We start from the raw sequence: 22,724 nt of genomic DNA, 5'->3' as shown, positions 1-22,724 counted from the left end.
CAGTTAATCCCTATTAAGACATTAATGTACTGATTGGATTAAGGCTCTCATAACCAAATCATTTTGCCTCTAAATCTTCTTACATTGTCTTATACAGGAGTTTTTTGGGGACATCTAATATCTAAATTATAATAGCATTTATATAATGCCACCTTACAACAAAGGAACTGAGTGAATTCTCTGCTTAAGTAAAATATTAAACTTATTTTTTGCTTATATAAACATTCAGTGTTGTTAAACACATTCAGTATTATACTAGGTGATTTCTAATTTGTAGGTGAGAAAATCAATAGCCGAACCAATAGAGAGGAATGATGTCAAATACACAAAAGCTTTAAATTTCATTTAAGTTTCAATAGGTAGAGTAAAATATAATTCAATTGTTACCAGCTTCTTAAATGCAGTAATGCATCTTCTAGTTATGTGGGAACATGTGGAAAGAAAATCACATATGGAAAATACATAACATAAGGTGTTGTAGTTATGGAGAACTTAGGACTAAACACTATAAAAGTTAGAAAACAACTTATTAATATTCAAGATAGTATCAGTGAACTAAGAGGGATTTCAAAATACTGAATAATAATTTACATGTTTCGTAATTCAGTCTATTTCACACAACATTCTTTCAAAACGAATAGTGTGGTATAGTTTTCATCTTTCCTTTACTTTAATTGTCAAAACTGAGAGCAGCATGTATATGATTCAGTCATTGTGCCCTTCATAGTTCTTCTATAGAGACATACACAAAAACTATCAGACAAAATAGCCATAATTGAGAGATTTTGAGATATTTTGCACATTTGAGAACTCTGAAAATGTACTTATTTACTTGCTCATTTATATGGTACAATTCATTCAGTAAAAACTTTTTCAGACTTTCTCATCTTAAATTCATCTTTAGTAACCTAATATAATTTTTTCCAGCTATTTAGAGGTGAGGAATATTTGAACATCTATTATGCCTCAACTTGTCTAGCAATATGATACCTAGAAGAAGACAGCTTATGGAGAAAAATGTAAAGTACAATTAATTTTACCCTAAATTATTTTATTAATATCCAAATGAAATTAGAAACAACTTTAGAAATAGATGAGTAAAATTAATGACTTAATTATTGTCATTATTTGCCTTAAAAGTTAGAATTTAATGAACATCTGAAGAAAATAATAATCAAATTACAGAAAATACAATCCTCAAAAAATACTGCCAGGTCAGAATCCAACTTCTGTATTTCCTCAGCCTGGGGAGTAGAACTAATAATTTTTCTTTCCTTGAGGCTTCATGATAGTTGAAAAATTCTTTTAATAAATTCTTTAAAGCTTGAGGCTATTCAATTATAATTTAAGCATCTTGAAATTCATGTTAATCTAAAAATAAGGTTAATTTTCCCATAGTATGTTTGAGGGCTATGGGTAAATGATGAAAATTGTTTTACTTTTCTTAGTGCATTTTATATAATCATATATTCACACACACACACACACACACACACACACACACATATATATATATATATATATATATATATATATATATATATATATATTATGTATTTTGTCACCAAAATCAAGGGAATATTCAGTACTATCTGCCTTTTCTTACCCTGTCTTTATTCAGTATATAATAAACATATATTTTGTTAATAAGTTTGCATTTATTTTTTAAACTGAAAAGGCTATGTTTCTGAGCATTTGTTTTAGAAATTAACATTAAATCATATTTTGTTCCCTTCTGATATCACTTTATCTTCATCATAATTTTATATAAGTAGCAAATTATGAATACATTGCTTCTTGGAGAAAAAAATTATGACATGACAAATAATGTTAATTAGTGAATGTCTATATGTTTAACAAGCTAAATGAATATAATTATGAAATAAATACCAGTGATTATTCCTATTTACTCAATTTAGATGCCAAAAATGGCTATTTTTAATAAAGAGCAAATATGCAGAATAATAAACACAGAATAAATTACATTTGAATAGAAAACTTAGAGAAAACTACATTTAAAAATTATTTTCCTTAAATATAACTAGAAAATGGAAAGAAAAGTATGATATACAATGCTTTCTTTGCTGGTAACAATATATGTATGCTTCATAGTTTTTATTGTAACTTTAAAAGACTGCCTTGTTTTTCTGTTCTCATACGAAAAGGTAACATTATAATACATGGTCAAAGCTGGTTCCAATGTCCTTTGAGATCAGAATGTACAAATACCCCATAAAAACTAAATACAATAACTTATAATTGATATTGGAAGGAAAAAGGATCTGGATTTGATTCAACTTGACTCACATGATGAGATTAAACAATAACACATTTGAAGGTATAAGTGCAACTTGGTGAAATTCTTATTACTAAAATGTCAGCTTGGTTGTTATAATCCTTATCTGTGTCTAAATACAGAGTTTCTAAGAGCTACAGGACTTGGCTTAGTGATCTAAGAATCTGAATTAAAGTGCCTAGACTGCCTGGAGCCACAGGTTTAAATCCTGTCAACCAACCCTTTCTCTTTCTGAGGCAGATAAACCAGGTTCCAAAAAAACCAGCTCTTTGTGTGGGATGGAGATCTTTCAACAACACCTTCAAATCATGCCCTGGCTATACTTCGGGATGTTTCAGATTATTTTGTCTATTTCATGCTGTAGTATGCCTTGTATTTGCTACAACTCTGGGACCTAGACCAAAATACCAGGTGGGCCAACAATCACCTGATTCCAATAGGATATTTGGAATTCTCAAATATTTTCATTTCTTTTATTGACTTTGGATTTTTTAAAGGAAATACAGATAGGAGGAATAATTTTATAGAAACTCCAGGAAAATGACCTTTGATAATAAAATATTTATAAACTACTTTGATCATCCAGTTAACAGCTGCAAAGGAAAAATAAAGCATCAAGTGGGACTATATGGTGGAACTGCTAGGTCAGAAAGCAAATGAGATTCAAGAAAATACAAAAGCTATTGTGCTCAGGGGAGCTTTAATCACTCAGACATCTGTTAGGCAGCTAATGAAACCAGGCACACACACCTCATTAAAGGTAGTCCTTGGTTATTTGATGACAGTATAATGGTCCAAAATAGTAAGGGGAATTTAACCAGTGGACTAAAGCAACTTTACCTTTTCATTATTTTACCTTATTAAAATATGATTCACTTTTTTCTTTTTTTTAAATCTGAAGGTGAGAACAAAAATACAAAGAAAAGTATGTCTTTTTTTTTCACAAGAAAAGCAAAATTACTGTACAAGTAAAATAGCATGCAGTTTATTGCAAGAAGGTAAACTGAGTGATTAAGCAACTTAATCAGAAAGATAATTTAGGTTAAAGGAGAGTTAATAAAGAGAATGATGTTAGACAACTAATACATTTGTTATGTAACCTATCGAAGAAAGCAAAATGTCTCTGAAGATTTGAATTTATAAAAAGAAGCAAAATAAGTAGATTTTTTTTTCCTTTTGGGCAAAAATAATAAATCAGAATAATATATATTTCTGCATAATCTTTGTAAGTTTCATTACAAATGAACTAGCCGTATTCAAATTATTAATAAAAAGGTGTTTTAAAAAAGTACCAGAGGATTCACAATCCTCTAAACTGTGTTCTTTTGTACCAAATTTATTGAAATCATAAAAAGATCATGTAGAAATTATTTCTACTGTTCTAAAATAATGGACATAATAATTAAACATCATTTCAATGAACAAAATCCATTAGAAATATTACTTTTTAATGGACAATATGTCATATTTAATTCATAGTAACAAATAATATTTTCATGATGCTCTTGAATGAGGGCCATTACAGAGTTCTTTGGCTAATTATAAGGTCTCTGAACTTTCCTCTCAGCTATAAATAAGAGCAGAATAGAAAGACAAGGACACAATTCAGGAGAATATACACAAGGAAGGAAAATGCAAATTCTTTTTTGAATGAAACCTTATATACCCACTTAATACAAAATATGTGAGAAAGAATATATTTAATTCAGAAACCAAGAGCTGTTTGTAATGAACAAATATCCCCTTTCTCTCCAGAAAAAAGGTTGAAACACATAGCAGCAACAGCTGCGCGCGCGCTCGCTCTCTCTCTCTCTCTCTCTCTCTCTCTCTGAATTCCTAAAAGTAGCTAGGAATTCAGGCTATAATTACATATAATGGACATTAATTTGCCTGTCTAGATATTTCAGTTTGCAATAACCCAGGAATTTGCAGGTGTCACAACTTTGCCACATTCAGCCACTGAAAGCTGTAGTAACTGTCAAGACTACCAATTTTTCATAATGAAATGTTCGAATAAGCCCCTGAGGTAGATCACTAAAAAAAAAAAAAAAAAATGACATTTGCTCACAAGACAGCTACCAGATCCTGAGTCAATGACGAAAGAATGTCATAGGAACTGCAAAGGAAAATTCACAAACAGGACCCAACAGGTTTCTCAAAAGAATTTTAGTTTGTAGTAAAGCCATGGAAAGATCATCTCTTCTACCTTTAGCATTCTAGAAAAGTAATTTACTGTAAAGAAGTCTGGAATTTAGTGTTTTTGGAACTTACTGCCCCAATTAACTGGGAAGAACCACAAGGGCAAGGAATATTATGCTGTGATGAGTATATTTATGAACCAAAAAATAAAATACACAAGTTCAGCATAGGACAAATATTTTAATTTGATAAGTCTTGGAAATTTGGGAATGGTAGCGACTAGACTTATGCATTTTTAAACTCCTCTTAACTCCTAGCACCATGAATTTCATGTTAGTATTAGTTAAAAAACATATTTCACCAGGCTTGGTGGCACACGCCTATAATCCCAGCGGCTTGGAAGGCTGAGATAGGATAATCACAAGTTCAAAGCCAGCCTCAGCAACTGTGAGGCACTAAGCAACTCAGTGAGATCCTGTCTCTAAATAAAATGCAAAATAGGGCCGAGGATGTGGCTCAGTGGTCGAGTACCACAAGTTCAATCCCTGGTTAAAAAAAAAAAAATCTATATCTATATCTATATCTATATATATATATATATATATATATATATATATATATAAATTATTGAGTTAAGATATAATTAAAGTTGTACTTAATTTAAAAGGAATTAATTTTAGAGAAAGTAACTTTTCTTCTGGTTTCAGGGTTATGTTCTGACTCCACAATTTAGAAGATTCTTCTGTTTATGAATTTTAAATTATAGGTTGGTAGTATAGAATAATTTATTCAGCATTTTTGTGCTAAGCAAAAAAAAAATACAAGTCTACTAAGTAAAATAAAAATATGAAGATATAAATCTACTTACTGAGGATCCAACAAGTATGCAATCATATATGAAAATATTTAAGAGTCCCAATTTGATCAAAAAATCATAATAAAACCTCCAAAGATCTATATTTTAATAAAAAGAGAATTTTTATATTATTCTACAAATAGAGCTTTGATTAAAATCTACAATGTAAATGGGAAAAATGTGGTGCTAATTTTCCAATTTTAGTTAAAGGTCTGGACATCAATACTTAATATCTAAATAATCATTGATTTTCTCTGCTCAAGATCAACAGCATTTAAAAGTTTCTATTTTAATTTATTTCTTATTTATATATTAATTGAATATTATATAAAAATAGCTTTTAAATCTCAATAAAGTTTATGTTTACATAACATTCAGTTAGTTTAATTGACTAATTTCTGTTAGCCAATCAGTTTCAGTAGTGAAAAAAAATTGGGCAGATCAATTAACTAATCAATGCTATTTCCAAGAGCTGGACAAAAATATTGTGTAAATTTTATTGCATTTGTAGAGTCACTTAAATAAGTAGACATTTTAGTGTTTTCTTACTACAATAGTTCTTTTCTTTTGACATAAGAAGACTTCTGTGTTCTGCTTTGGTTTTCATTAAAGGAACCATTTATTTTACTGCATATTTTAGATTTGATTCTCAAAATAGCTTACTGGAATAAAATTTGTAAACTCATGCCCGATAGTTGCCAATATTCCATGTTGGAAAATAAAATTAGCAGTTTTACTTCAAAAAAAAAAAAAGAAAAAGTTGCTTAACTCTCTAGGTTTGAATGCTCATATATGAATTCTGTGGGAATAAAAAGTATTCTTTGTACCAGGGCTTCAGTGTCCATTTGATGGAGAGAGCTGATAGTTTTTAATTGTCATTACTTAATATCTAACAAATAGCCGCTTCTTTAGTATAATAATAATGCTGGTGAACTTATTCTTTTATAGGATAAATATGCTACAATTTTAGGTCTATAGAAATCATAAACTTAAAAATTCAGAGTTTCCTTTTATAATTTAACAAAGTTTCTCCTTCATTTTTCCTTTGAGTTTATTTACTTGTATTTAAATGTTTGTTACAACACCCCCTCTCCTCTCACTGTAGCAGTTATTAAGCTATTAATTTTCAGTTTAACCCTCCCTTCTCCTCACCGCTGACTGGAATTATTGAGAACCACATTTCTCAGTTACCAGCTGGGTTCCTGATAAGGAGGACAAGACTGAGATGGGGAATCTGAGACAGAGAAGGCATTTTATTCTTTCCATTTGCTTCCTGTTCCTGTTGGCGTTGCTCCTGCAGATGCTTTTTACTCTGGTTCCTGAAAGCACTGTTTGTTCCACCAACTAGAACTACCAGCCTCACTGAATTCCTCGAGAATACTATCAATAATTGGCTGGCACTCTCTGGAGGTCCTTCTTCTTTTTTTTATAAATTTTTAAAATTATTTATTTATTTATTTTCTAATTAGATATATATGATAATATAATGCATTTTGATTCATCAGTACACAGTTGCAGCACAATTTTTCATTTTTCTGGTTTTACACGATGCAGCCTCTCACCATATGTTCAGTCATAATGTTGCTAGGTAATGATGTTCATCTCATTCCACCATATTTCCTGCCGGCATGCACCTTCCCTCTCCTCCCTCCCCTTTGCCCAATCACAGTTCCTTCGTTTTTCCCATATCCCCCCGCTCCCCCCCCCACCAGCAATATGGACCTTCTTAATCATTCAAGGGCCCTCCTGTGAGCTTCTGAGGCTCCAGCACCAGCTCTGCAGTGTCTCCTCCTCAGAGATCTGAGACCCAGAGCTGCAGGTGGGGCCCCTCCTTTAAAAGTTATAGTCTGTCAACCACTTTCCTTCATTTTTCTAGCCCTAATAGTGGTAACTGTGTTCCTCAGTTACCACCTCTGTGATATCTTACTGTTCTCCACTTGACTTTTCAGTTCTTTAATACTTGCAATCAACTTCTAATGTTAAAATTTTTCTCTGTTAAGACATCTGGTGCATATTTTCCTGGCTGGATCCTCACTGATATCCTCACTATTCATGATTGATCATAGTTACATGAGTATTTCAAGTATAAGGCAATACAAAGAATAAAATAAAAGGTAAATTTTAGTTTTGAAAGCAATCACTTAACACGTATATTATGTTTTATTTAACATTGACTCTATTATACCTAATTGAAAATCAAGCAATTTTAAAAATATGGATTTGAATTGATTTTAAAGAAAATCTAAACCTAGTTGTAATTTGGTAAAGCACCTGGAAATCATAGTGCTCTTTGGAAGTTTTCATACCCATAAGGAAAGACTATAAAATACTGGAATATTCAGATGCACTGGAAATACTTTTACCACCATTATTATAATGACATAATAATGGTTCAAAATGTATTATGTCCTGGGGGTTGGGGTTATAGCTCAGTGGTAGAGCACTTGCCTAGCATGTGTGAGGCACTGCGTTCAATTCTCAGCACTGCATATAAACAAATAAAATAAAGGTCCACAAACAACTAAAAAATTATTTTTTAAAAAAAATGCATTATGTTCTAACATATGAGAAAGATGATTGTGTAACATGATTTGTCATTTCTAATTGCTTCCACTAATATTATTTAAGTACTCATTCATATATGCTATAATTTGCTGATACTTATTGATTAGTAAGTGGTAACAGATGTTAAAGAAATATTATTAAGAAAAAATATTAAAATTTTAAAAAGTATACATATTGTTCACTTTTAATGCTAGAGTAACTCAATCCAGTCCCTGAAATTGAGAACCATCTCTGAGACTCACTCTAACATCTCCATTTTAAAAGGACATGTCTTTCAAAGGACATATAGTCATTAAATTATAGTCAAAATCCCAATAGAACAAGGCTACTTTTTTTTTTTTAAGGAAAACATTTGCTGTTAGGATACAATGTGATATATTGTTTATTTATTGTCATTTTAGATTATTAACAAAATTGCTCAATAAGATAGGATAAAAATTGGCATAAAATTAGCACATAGAAAGTTTAGTTCTCAGTTTACAATATAAATGCTACTAACTTTAAAGGAGATATGTATGGAGGTGCTTACCCACGGTAGGATTTATATACAAAATTCAAATTTACAATCACTAACTTTAACAAAATATAAATTCAACTTCTCATCTGTCTCACTAGAATCACTGCCACAGTCAAGGCAGGGCAGCAGGCATGTCTCTTTACATGTGAGAACCACAAAAGTCAACTAAGGTCCTGGATGCTTGGTCTCTGGTCCAGACTCAAATCACTCCCACGGTTAGTTTCTCCCTTTTCTTTATCATTGACCTTTCTGAAAGCACCTCTATCTTAGTGTATATTTGCATGCCTTTCTAAATCCTATTGACTTTGGGGTCTTTAAGAGCAGGAATGATATTTTTCTCTTAGTGTCTCCTGTTCCTAGAAAATAGCATTGACAAAAGAAAATTATTAATAATGTTATTATGATATTTGGGTTAAATTATCTTCTGGATACCACACTCCTTCAAAATAAGTTTTTCCCACTAAATTTTATTCATGAGTTGTATCAGTCAACTTTCTGTTACTGCAATAAATATCTGTGGTAACCAGCTTATAAAAAATTATTTTGGCTCACAGTTTTGGACTTTTAAATTCATGATCTGCAGTCCCTGTTGATTTGGGTCTATGGTGGTGCATTATGGCAGGGATGTATGGCAGGTCAAACTTGTTTATTTTATGAGAGAAAAACAAGAATGTGGAGAGAGACAGGAATACCAAAATCCTATCTAAGGGAAGCTACCAGTGACCTAAAAACTCTTGCTGGACTCCATCTTTAAGTTTCTATAACCCTGCAGTAGCACCAAGCTTAGAACCAAGATTTTAATTCATAAACCTTTGAAGAATATTTAATATCAAAATTAGAGCATGAGCCATGGCAGACTGTAATTTGCATATGTCCTCATGACCAATATAACCTCCTTTCTTAATAAGAAAAGCTTTTGTGCACAGGAGGAGGAGGAAGTGGAAGGAGGAGGAGGAGGAGGAGGAGGAGGAAGAAAAAAAAAACAGTCAATCCTAATCTTCTATTTTTTCCTCAAATTTAGACAGCTGTCTATATCTCAGGCTGTGTTTGCTTTCCTCACAAAAATAAATAAATAAAAATTAAAAAAGAAATAAAAAATATGAAAGATTGAGGATTGTCTTTACTATGGAAAATTTCAAAACATTTTATCCATGGCTGTAGACTGAAAGAAAATTTTACTCAGTTAAAGCAATGCAAGCCTTCACATACCAGGATGAAGACAGACAAAATCACTGAAACTATCTGCTTACAAGGCAAATGAGACTAGAAACTGAGCAGGGACTGGCAGTCAGTGGTAGACAGGCTCTCCTTCTCTCTCCTAATTTGCTGGTGCTTGGATCCCTACTTCTATAAGCAGAAATTCAAGGATGCTTATTTCCAGCATGGGAGATAGTGAGTAAGGAAATCCAGTACCACCATGCTCAAGTATGAGTCTCAGAGTACCCTCTTAGTGAAGACCTCCTCTTCCTTAAGCCAATTTCTCTCCACTTCATCTTTGTACCAGGAGCATATCTTATAAGACAATGCAATGCCAACACTGTTTGTTACTTAAAATATATTTTCAATGATTCATTATCCAGTATACCAAAGCATATTCCTATGAACTCTATAATCATGAAGTTTTTATTGGTCATGATTAATGTATTTTATTGTTATTAAAATATAGTCTTTTCTTGAATCAACAGAAATGTATGAAAAAATATAATTCATTTATCTTTATAAACCACCAACATGCTTACAATAGATTTTTTTTTTATTATTCTAAGCACACTGAATCATTCAATAAAGTTGGTACTGGATATGAGTTTGTTGTCTAGATATTCACTTAGCAAAATACCATGCTTCACACTGAGAAGTCAGACCAATTTATGAGTCTGAAATTGTATCTGAGCTTTACATTTTGAATGACTTCACAGAGACTTAGGCATCTATAACTGTATGCATAAAGTAATTCTGCTGTGAACTCCTGGAAACATAAATTATATCTTATTTTTTTGATGAAAGATATATCTACCACTTTAATGAACTGCACTCAGAATGACCCATAAACAGGAATACTTCCCATTATTAAAAAAGTACTTCAAACAGGATATAATATATTGACATATTTTAGACTGGAGGAAAGAACCTAATATCCCCTAAAAGAAGGTAAAGAAAGAGTGAATATTTTCAGTTAGGATGAGTGCATGTGTGTGTATAGGGGCAACTGCAGGTTCATAATTTTAAAAACATGATAATGCTTCCTATCACAAAATCAATTTTTTATCCTTACAACATAAGAAGACCTAGTGAATAAATTATGAGTGTTTAATTTTCTTTTCTTTGGTGATTTAATGGGCAAAGGAGTGGCAATTCTGTGATCAGTTCTGGTCTTCTCTGCTTGTTCCCCCATTCAAATGGCATTTTGCTCAAATGTTTGACAAAGTTTTGTGTACATGTTTGCTATATTAGATGATAATTCATCACACAACAAGTTTTTCATTTTAAATGTTACATAGGCTAAATTAAATCAAGATGTTTCATACCAGCAAGCATAATGTAGCATTTGACAGATTTCCAAATTCAGGTGCTTATAAAAACAAATCTTAGAAGCAACATTAATTTTAAATCCTACTGAGCTTCATACGGCAATTGAAAATTATGGAAATACTTTAAACTTTATAGCCTTACAAAATGGAAAATGATCAGGGTTCTGGGCATGGGTTCCTTAGAAGGATTTTCCAAACAGTTCTGTGTTGGAAAAATAGAATCCATGTGCTCTTATTTACCTGAATATGTTCCAAACAAAATTTAAATGTTTGTATAAGAGTGTTTGAATTGTAGTGATTTAATGTCTAGCCAACACAAAGAACATTTGTAATAACTGCTCTTGATATCCAATTTACACTAAATCATTAAAAGTAAAATATAAAAGTGAATTATACTCATCACTTCATAATATAAAAAATATGAGAAAACTTTGATGTATCTAGAAGATATCAATACTTAAAATCAAAAATTTAATTTGGCAAATGGATAAAATACCTTCTTGGTTTTTTTATTTAATTAAAAAGGGAATGAAGATATAAGGAAAGTTATAAAGAAGACCTCGTTAGTTCCTGAGCCTCGGCTAAATCAATTTTATATTGCTGCAAAGTTCTTTTCTGTGTCAAAGTTATATTCTAGTAGGGAGGAAAAAGACAATATATAAGCCACAAATAAGTAAAAAAATGTAAGAAGAGAAAAGAAGCACTTTTTTGAGATAGAGTATCACCAGATGAGAGTGTTGGGAACTGTGTTAGAAAGAGCAATCAGTAAACATCCCTTGTGGGAAGCCACTCCTGAGTTATTTAGCATCTTCACTGGGCCTTGAGCCATGGAGATTTTAGACAGGCATTGCACACTATTTTGTGGCCCCTCCCACTTAATGGATTATGCAATTCACTGGACTTCAATCTGCACCTGGCTAGAAAGGCTGCTCTTATAGCTCTGGAATTGGGCGTGACCCATTGGACCTGGACAGCCACCTCCTACCTTATTTGGTAGAAGAACATTCTATGGAAAACTTTTGAAGTTTCCCCCATATATAATAAAGCAAATGTGAGCTCTCTCTCTCTCTTTCTTCCAATGTGGAAGCTCAACTGCTAAGGTGGTAGAGCTTTCCTGCCCCACTTTTCAAAATTATTCCATGCCATGTGGTCTTTTCGTGGCCTTCTTTTTCTTAGCCTTATTTCACAGCCAGTTCACTCCACACAGAGGAACTCTGTCTCAACACCTGTGCAGGACGCAGGTGGGAATCCCTGAAGCATACATTTCTGCTGAGAAGTAAAAAAGGTGTGGCCACCCAGTCTAAACTTGAGGAACCTGACCAGAGCTGTAATTGAAGGTGAAAATCTCCAATAATGCTTTCACTACTCAACTGGCTCAGTCAGAAGTCACTCTTTACTATGATGATGATATTGACATACTGTGAAATTGTCTTATTCTTAGGAGGTACAATGTGTTTAGCATGAAATATTATAAAGATCACAGTTCACATTCAAGTGGTTCAGCTAACTGAGATTACATACAATTATGTAGAAAAATAGAAAAAAGAATAAAAAGTAAATCTTATAAAATGTTAACCACAGATTGTTTTAGTTGAAAGGTATACACATGAGTGTTACATTGCTCATTCAATCTTTTCATTTATTTGTAATTCTTCTAAATAAAAAGGGGAAAAGGAACTTATTTTTTTTTAAAAGAATTGTATCATTCACAGGCAAATTGACAATAATTATATCAAATTTACAAACTCTAATTATTTGAGAATGTTTTGTTTGAACATAACTAATGCAGACAAATGTCTGTATAACAACAGAACACAGTTTTCTACGTCAGATAAAAGTATAGCAAATGTTAAAAATAGAAAAGACAAATGAGGATTATGAGTCTTCATAATATTTGAGGCCAACTCTATTTCAACCCTTTGTTTCAATCCTTCTTTGGCTACCTTTTCCATATGTCATACTCTACAATTACACATCTCCACTCTTTTCTTTCCAACCTCCCTAGTACTTCAATTGTATAATTCTGAAATATTACATTACCGACTTCTCTATTCCTCATCTTATTTTCTATGGCTTTGTTGTCTGTTTTGCCAACTTATATCTAGATTGCCTTCCCTTTCTTCTTCTTAGCATAGCATACATAAGCCTATAAAATCTGGTTGTCCTTTGACAAACTTGTTTCTTATCGACAGTTTTCATTTCATTTTCTACTCCAACTACTCTGAGTCACTGTACAGTTCCTCCAAATACAGAATGTTTCAGACTTCTGTAACGTCCATAACTGAAATTTACTTCATACACTCTCTTCTGCAAATCTGGATACTACCTGTACTCAACCCAATATTTCCTTCATGAAGTGCTGCATACTCTGTGACAAAACTGATAGGAATTACCCAAATGGAAATGCTAGTAAGAAAATTTAAGAGAAAATGACCAAAATCTTCATTTGTTTTGTTTTGTGCTATGGTTGGGTTATGATATGTCTCCCCCAAACCTACAATAGACCATACAGTAATGTTCAGTGGTGAGATGATTGAATTAAGAGAACTGTAACTCATGAGTGGATTAATCCATTTTATGGATTAATAATTTGAAAGGACTATTGTATTGGGTGGTAACTGTAGGCAGGTGGGGCATGGCTGAAGGAAGTGGGTCACTGGGGACATGCTCTTGGGGATTATTTTTTGTTCTTGACTCCTCACTCACTCTCTCTGCCTCCTGGCAGCCATGAGCTGAGGAACTTTCCTCTCTTATACCCTTCTGCCATGATGTTCTTCTTGACTTGGGCCCAGAGCAATGCAGTCGGCCAATCATGGACTTAGACCTCTGAAATCATGAGCCAAAATCAACTGTTCCTCAATTAAGTTACTCTTGTTAGGTGTTTTAGTCTCAGCAACAAAAAATGACTAACACACCATTATAGTAAGATGATTCTAATAACCAATGAATGAGAAGATAAATAAAGAGACAAAGACACTCTCCTTGTATTGACCAAGATCAACAAATGAAAATTTGAAGATTTTGAACCAACATAGTGGTAGAAGCTCTGGAGAACGCTAATTTATTTATGGGAAATTTAGAAAATAAAATGGGAAGAATGCCATGAATGGGTGTGAAAGGTTAAAAATATCAGAAAAAACTGAGATGTTTCTTTAGTTTTGCTATGTACTGTAAATCATCTATCCAGTGAGAAAGGTAGTTTAAGAAGGAGGTGTGGGAGTAAGATGGTTTGATTTGGAATATATTAAATCTTTAATAGCAGTGAACATTAAAATGCTATCTTAAAAGTTCAAGTGATGGTTGGGTTTGAAATAAATAGTTTTGAATCCTCAGTGTATGAGTGGTTACTAACTGTTTTTGTGGATGACTTCACCAAGCAAGAGTACTAAATGGATCAAAGGAGGGTCCCTGGAAAACTTCAACAGATAAGGAATGGATGTGGGAAAGTGATGCTAAGAGTGTCCATAGAGATAGGAACAATACATTGACAGAGAAGGCTGACCTTTAGTTCAAGAGAAAAGACAAATTTAAAGGGTTATGAACCATACTTTCAAATGTCTCAATGAAACCTCTATTCATAAAGCAAGCTTGCCAAAACTCTAATTACATAATGCTTTTCTTCATTTGAAAGTTACGGGTCTACAGACAGACTCTAATTTATACAAATACTTGTGTAAGTCAGTTTATTTTATTCCTTTTCGTTTTTGTTGATAATAAGACCATGCTTTTATCTGGACTTGGTCATTAAGTTATCTAATGCTCAGATTGATACCTGAATATTTGTTCATCAAATGGTCAATGGTGGGTTTCATTTATTTGTTTGCCTTTGTTTTCCTACGCTAAAGTATTAATTTTTAACTTTGACCCATTTTTTGAATTTTCTTAAGATAACGAGCATATAAGAAGAATAAGAAATTTGAGAAAATAAGTGTTTTACAAAAATTGGAACGACGGTTCATATCTCAATCATTGAATACAATGAGTTTTGATAGAGGTATGCACAAGTGTAACTGATACCCCAATCAAAACACTGAACATTAACAAGCTGCCAGCAAGTATTCTCAAGTCCTCATTACAATCACTACCATCATAGATTAGTTTTGTTCCCATATTTGGATTTAGAGAAATGAAATCACTCTGAGCCCTTCTGTGTCTGGTTTCATTGGCTCCTAAAATGTATCAAGATCCTTCTCTATTGTTGAGTGTTCAACAGTTCATTACTTTTTAAAACATATGAATACACTAAACTGTATGACTTTTCTATAATTTGTTTATTCTTTTTTGTTGTTGAGGAACATTTGAATTACTATATGGGACTATTATGAACAAAATTTTAAAATTCCTTGTACAAGTTTTTGTGTGGATAAGTTTTTATTCCTTTGGGGCATATCCTAAGAAATAAAGAATTAAGTTGCTGGGGAATATGTTAGTTGTATACTCAATTTAGTAAGAACTTGCAGGAAGTGCCCTAAAGTGCCTGGGAAGGTCACTTTCCCACCAATAATATAGGAAAGTTACTGGAGTTCTGACCAACATAGTGTTAGAATTTTTAATTTGTCTTTCCACTGGATGTGAAGTCCTGTTACACTGTGCTTTAAAAATCCCCCTGATGGATAATAATGCTGAAAATCTATTTTTGTGCTTATTGCCCATTTATGTCATGTTTTTTGTGATGTGTATATTCAAGTCTGCTGATCATCTGGGGAGTGTTTAACTTTTCCTATTCATTTGAGGGAGTTTTTTTTATGTATTCTGTATGTAAGTTTGTTGTCTAACATATGTAATTGAATATTTCCTTTCAGTTGTTTATATGTTTTCTTAATGATATCTTTTCATGATTAGAAAAATCAATTTTAGTAAAATATATCATTTTGCTTTTAAAATTTGTACTTTTTGTGTCCTGTCCTAGAATACATTTCTTAACTAAAATGATTAAGATATTTTCTTGGGTCTCTGCTAGTTTTGTGGTTCTGGGTTTTCTGTAAAGATCAACAATCCATCTCAAAATAATTTGTTAGAATAGGCTGCAACAGTCACTTTTCCCATATTAATATCCAGTTGTTCAGCAGTATTTACTGAAAATACTCTTTTCTCCATTGAATTTTTCATCAAAACAACTGGTGTGTGTGTGTGTGTGTGTGTGTGTGTGTGTGTATTTAGGAACTCTTTATTCTGTTACACTGATGTGTCCCTTACCTATATGTCAGCATTGCACTATCTCAGTTATACGTTCATAGAAAAACTAAAATCCAGGGAGTACAATTTGTAATTATATAATTTATCAACTAAAAAATACATAAAAATAACTCAATTTGTTTTTGGGATTGTGACTTTATAGATTATTTTCACATGAATATAAATTTAGAATTATTTTATCTATGTGGAAACCTCCTGGACTTTTGATAGAGATTATGACTGTATCTGTGTCACAATTTTGAAATAATCAAAAATAGCAGTCTTCCAGTCCAGAAATATGGCTAGTCTTTGCCTTTATTTAGGACTTATATTTTTCTATTTCATTTTCATTTGCAATATTTTGTTAGCAGAGAGCTTACTCATCCTTCAGTAGAGTCATTCCTATTCATCAGATATTTCTTCACATTACTATTAAAACATTTTAAAATAATGTTCTAATTAGCTATATCTATTGCTAATAGATATAGTAAAATAATTGCTCCATATGTTGACCTTGCATCCTGTGACCATGCTAAATTCATTTATTATTTGTAGTAATTTATAAATCCTGCACATTTTCTATGTATAAATCATGACATCTTTGATCCTTGGGAGTTTCTATTCTAACTAACCAAAGAATAGTTAACTATTCTTTCCTAATTCTTACTTGATTGCAAGTAGAACATATACCCTTGCATTATTTTATACCCTATAGGAAAATATAATGATTAATTAAGATGTTGCTTAAAGACTTTTTCCTATTTGTTCTTTTTTAGAATGAGGGGATTTGTTTCTGTTTTAAGTTTGTTAAAATATAGTTTATATGATAAAGTGATTTTTATAATGGTTGAGGTTACAAATGGTTTTTCATTGTAATTCTCTTAATGAGGTTAATCATATTAACTTTTACATTTTTGTCCATGAGGCAGATTAGGCTATGATTTTCTTTTCTTCAATGGTAGTGTTCCTTTTTCTATAATTTTGCTTTCCATGATTCCAATTATTCTGCAATCAATCATGTCCAAAAATATTAAATGGTAAATGCCAGAAATAAACAATTTATAAGTTTTAAAAATTTATATTACAGTATATTGTTGTAATAATTATTATATTTTGTTATGAGTTATTGTTGTTAATATCTTATTGTGCCTGATTTACAAATTAAACCTCACATTAGGAATGTATCTATAGGAAAAACACAAGATATATAAGTTCAGTACTATCTGCAATTTTAGGCATTTGAAAAATGTCTTAGAAAATATTCCACATGGATAATGGGTCTACTGTACTACATTTTTTTTTTCAAGTTCCATTATTAGGGCTATATTGGGTTCATAACATAAGCTAAAATATAAGTACACTTATTTTTGAATTCAATAAACAGGTAATACTGTTAGTCAAAAATCAACCTTTGGGAAAAGCATCTTTTTGAAAATTTCTGTAATTGTAATAACACAATTCAGAACTAGTCAATGAAATAGTGTAAATTATGTCCAATATCCATGATTAAAGTTAAATGTTCCCATATTAACACACCTGCAACTCATAGGCTGTATCTTCACATTTTTTCTCTTTGAATATTTGGGTGGCTGGCTACCTTCAAGACAATAATTTTATTAGGCAAAACAGACTATTCTGCATTTTTAAACTCCCTTAGAATTGCAGATCTGTCAATGCTTAAGGGAGGCAGACACTTGTGGAGCACATGCTGCTAAGTTGGTACACATGGACCGTATGAGCAACCAATGTAACCCTCCAGAGTTAATTTGAAAGGAGACCTCCCAAATCTTGCTACTCAAGAGATGAGAGGAAAATGACAGCTCTCTTCAACAGGAGTAAGTTCACTTCAAAGAGTTTTTGAAAGGTTTATCTAAAATGTGGACTTTTAAAAATTCGTGTATGCATTAGAGATACTACAGCATAAGAGAAAACATTAAAATTTCTCTTTGACCCAGAATCTGTCTAATACTAGGAGTTAATTACTTAAAATAATAATGAAAGCACATTTGCGGACTTTAAACAGGAAAATTTATTCAGGAGCATGGTCTGCTCTGTTTTATTTCTTTTTAAAATGAAGTGTATTAGCAATGACAGATGAAGCAGGGCCTGCAGGAGATGTGCCAGAGGTGTGGTGACAGCCTGGTATTCACAATGGATGTATTGCTGTGCCTCAGGCATCTGTTTTATATACTGCACATTTGAAAGCTAGTAATAGAGCACTCTTCCTTACATTTTACTGGATATTGTAAGAAGAATATATTCCACCAGAAATTTGAAGTGGAACAGCCGTTTATTTAAATTGAATGCCAGAATTCCAAGTAAGGAAAATCTTCAGCGAGGGTTGATTCACTTCTATTAGCAGGAACAAATGTGTTACAGTTCTCCTTTCCTGGTTTCCTACCACCATGTACATGGTTGATTTCCTGGAATTGTATATACCCAATTATGCTTCTGCTAATAGAACTCAGCTCTTTTTCACAAAGTAGGACTCTCAGGTTCCATCTGGATTAGTTATACTTTGTCATTTAAGCTACAACAAAGCAGAAGTAAGTATGAGGAGTCACTTATAATTGGGAAGGTAAGCTTAAACATTTCCTCACTAATAATCTGCTATTATCTCATCACATTTGTTAAACTGGCTATAATCTTAAATTACAGTATGGAAGGAAGAATTACTCAAGAATTAACTAGAACAGGAGAGACCTCAGAAAAAAACTAAATGTGATTAGCAAAGTAAATAACTGGTGATACAATAGAAAGACATGATGAGGAAAGTCTACAGGGACATAACTCAGAGAAAACAAATGCTATTATATCTTTTCTCTAGGAAACCACATACAACATGTGTGATAGATGTTTAAGCATGTAATAAGACACAAACACAGCAGAGGATATGTTCCACCTAGGGCTTAGGGGTATCTTTTACCTGAGGCTGACAATGCAAATATTTTGAAATAGATATCAAGAAGCTACAATATCCCAAGGCCCATTGAAGAAAATGTCACGCATAAACAAGTTGGCAGTAAGTATGAAAATGCTGATTTGATGTCCATTATTTAGGAATTCCAAATATTAGTTGAATACCTTTTTACATGAAAAAGAATCTTTCTATATTTCAAATATTCTTAAAATTTTTATACAAGAATATCAGAAAGTATAGGTGATTTTTGGTAAAATAATTGTCATAAGATTACATTTACCACATATAAAAATATATAATATACATATGAATGTTTTATATAATTATTTTCAATCCAGTGTTATGGATTAAACCCAGGGCCTTGCACATGCTAGGTAAGTGAACTGCCACTGAGTACACCCCAGCCCTACCAGGAATATTTTACTGTAGGCTTAAAAAGACATATATATTTTAATTCCAAAAAAAGAAATTATGATTATTTGCTATTGTTAAGTATGTATCCAACTCTACTCATTATGTAATCTGAAAAATCTTATTTATTCTAGAATATGGTATTCAAAGGCAATAGATCAATCCCAAGATTAGGTAGCCCTAACGTGTATATAGGGTGGTACCCACAAATATGAATCAAGGAGTTTCACAAAGCCTAAGCTGGTTTACTCCTTCAAACAGATACAACATCATTTAGATCAAGATATCCACTGATTTTAAGAGACAATACATTTCATGTTTTATTTTCAGATTTGTAAACACTAATGTAGCCTTTTTAAAAAAGGAAGAAAATTAAAAATGAAATAGTAAAAACCCGAATATAAACCACGTCACATTTTATAAAGTTAACAATGAAGATCTTATCACTCATTGAAATGCACTTTTAGCCTACTGCAGACCAGTAAGATCTTATACAACCACTTCTGAAAGCATAATTGCATTTATATTCAGTCTTACATGTAATCACTGCCTTAAGGTTATAAATAATATGAAGGTATCATTTTCTTTGTTTTCTTAATAAGGATATTAAATTAAACTTAGTCTATTCTAATATCTTACCTGATCTCTTTGGGCTTATAAACCATGATAAATTATTTGAAAAACTCAGTGCTTCAGAAACTTACTAAACTCATCACTTTGTTTTCCTGAAAATTATGCTTCAAACAGTTGCTTATTATGAGACTATTCTGATATATCTCTATATTAAAATAATGCCATTTTTCATCCCCATGAAGATAAAGATTGTTAAAATACTTGAAACCCATCTCCCTATGCCTTATTTCTCCCCATATGTGGTGCGCAGCCCCATCTCTTTGTGGCTCTCTATAGCTACATCCTCCCACACTGACTCAGGTATTGACCATACTAGTGTTGGGGGGCAATGATACAGTAAGAAATATAAGGCTGTCTAGGGCTTCAACAAACACTTGCTCATTAGTTTTTTGAACAATTTGGATTGCTTGAATTTTGTATTTACATCATAACATGAGACCATAGTGAGGTTAATCTGCTTAAGAGAGGTTCACTGAACAGAAAGGAGCTAGCTCTCTGAATGGTCATAGTGATCAAAAAAAAAACATAGATAACTCCATTCTTTTTCAGTCAATAAACAACGAAATCACAGACATGTAACGAATTCAGATGAGAACAAAAGAAATCTCTAGCTAAACCATCTATTTACCTATCTATTTAGTCTGCCAAAATGTGGCAAGATAAATAAACACTCATTGTTTCTAGCCACTGAGATTTGGGATGGTTTGTCACACAGTAATGTTGTAGTAATAGATAACTGACACACCAACAAAAGAAAATGAGTTCTCTGATTAATGAGGATTGTCATTAGTCAAGTTGGTGGATTGATGGAAACCTTATCTTGATAGGTGTGTGTGTGTTTGTGTTGTGTGTGTGTGTGTGTGTGTGTGTGTGTGTGATTATGTTTGTTTATTCACCCAGACATGTGGAAAGCCTGTGTTCTTAGATTATTCTCAGGTCTAGACTGAGATAGATCTTAGAAGCTCAAACATTACACTAAGCTACATCTTCCAATTTAGCCTATTTCAATAATAATAATGTTTCTCCATTTGCCTACTCTTATATCTCATTTAGTTCAAATCCAAAGAAAACAGGAATAGAGCAATTAAGAAGACCCCCTCCATACCCCAAGAACTAACACAAATGAGCCAATTGAAACTGAACAAAAGGCCCATAGAAAGGTTAACACTGTGGAAATTTCTAAGTAGAAGTATAAAGATAGAGCAATGTAGTGTTGTGTAAAAACAAAATGCTTATGTTGGCTTCAGTAGACCATAAAACAAAAAGGCAGGACTCTAGAGTCTAGTTTAGTGTTAAATTTTACAAAGGAAGAAATTGAAACCAAAAAGAGCTCACATAACATGCCTAGTGTCACAAAGTAATTTTAGTGTAAATGTTGAGAACTGAACTTTAATTTGTTGTTGTCTACGGTCTAGAAAAACAGCAAAGTCTTATGGAAGGATAAAGAAATCTGATATCAGATGTGTATTTTAGTTCCAAGCTCTCCTCTTACTCAATGTGTGGCTTTGGGGGTCAATCAGTAGAACTGTTAATGGCTCAGTTCTCTCACATATAAAGTGTGAATAATAATGTCAGCCATAACTCTTAAATATTTAATTTGCATAATGCATTTTATAGGTAATAATGCATTATGCAATGTGATTTCATTTTAACTCATCCTAAAAAAAAATTCTCATGAGTTCATTATGTGTCAGGTATTATGCTAGTTGTTGAGGATAAAAGAGGTCTCAGAGAATTTACAGTCTAAAGTAAGAGAAAGACAGCAATAATTAATGCCAAAATAAGGAGATACACACTCAGGTGGGGATATGCCAGGGAGGGATGTTTAGGGAACATAAGACTATTTAGCTCAAGCAGGATAATAAACCTAACTTAGTTCCAGGTAAGCTAACTTATAGAGGATGAATTAAAATTGGCTAGGTGAAGGTTACAGAGTAGCCACTCAGGCAGAGAGAAGAAAAGGCAGCAAAACATTCTGGAGCATAGTATGTGTGAAACTGCTGAATGGAACTGTTATTACTAAATCATAAAGAAGGAATAGCAAGAGGCGAAACTACCAGGGAGAGTCAAGTGCTGGATTTGGACACCAGAGAACCATTGAAAGTTTTAAGCAGTGGGATTATGTGGTTTGATTTATATTTCAGTTAAGATATTCTAGTGCATTGGGAGGGAGATCAACAATCTAGGGAGAAAAAAGATACAAATCTAAACACTGGCATCATGGTAAGGATGGGGAGGAAATGAGAGATTACAGAAACTGTATGACTAGTAAGTATATATTTCGTTATTATTTTCATCATAGCAAATTGTTTCCTTCATTTTTTTCCTCTTATAAAAATTTAGTGACCTATTGGTGACTCCAGAATTATGTTTTAGTCTCTTATATGTATTACTGGCTTTGTTCTACTCATATGATCTGTTTATCATAATGAATGGGATACTTATATATTTTTTTTTAACTTGGAAAGAATCAAAAGTAATTGGTTCACTCATATTTATGCCATGGTAAACATTCATCTTTTATTTTCTAAACAGCAAGCCAGAAATACAGTATTCCAATATTCCTGGGCAACACTACAGTATCAGATGGTTTCCAAACATGTAATTGATTCAGTATACTATTAAGGTTTAGTCTGGCAATAAAATAGCATTTCTCTCCTTATCATCATGTTTAATTTTTAAAT

Source organism: Marmota flaviventris, chromosome 1, assembly GCF_047511675.1.
Source record: "Marmota flaviventris isolate mMarFla1 chromosome 1, mMarFla1.hap1, whole genome shotgun sequence".
Lineage (NCBI taxonomy): Eukaryota > Metazoa > Chordata > Mammalia > Rodentia > Sciuridae > Marmota > Marmota flaviventris.
This window is presented reverse-complemented; position numbering follows the sequence as displayed.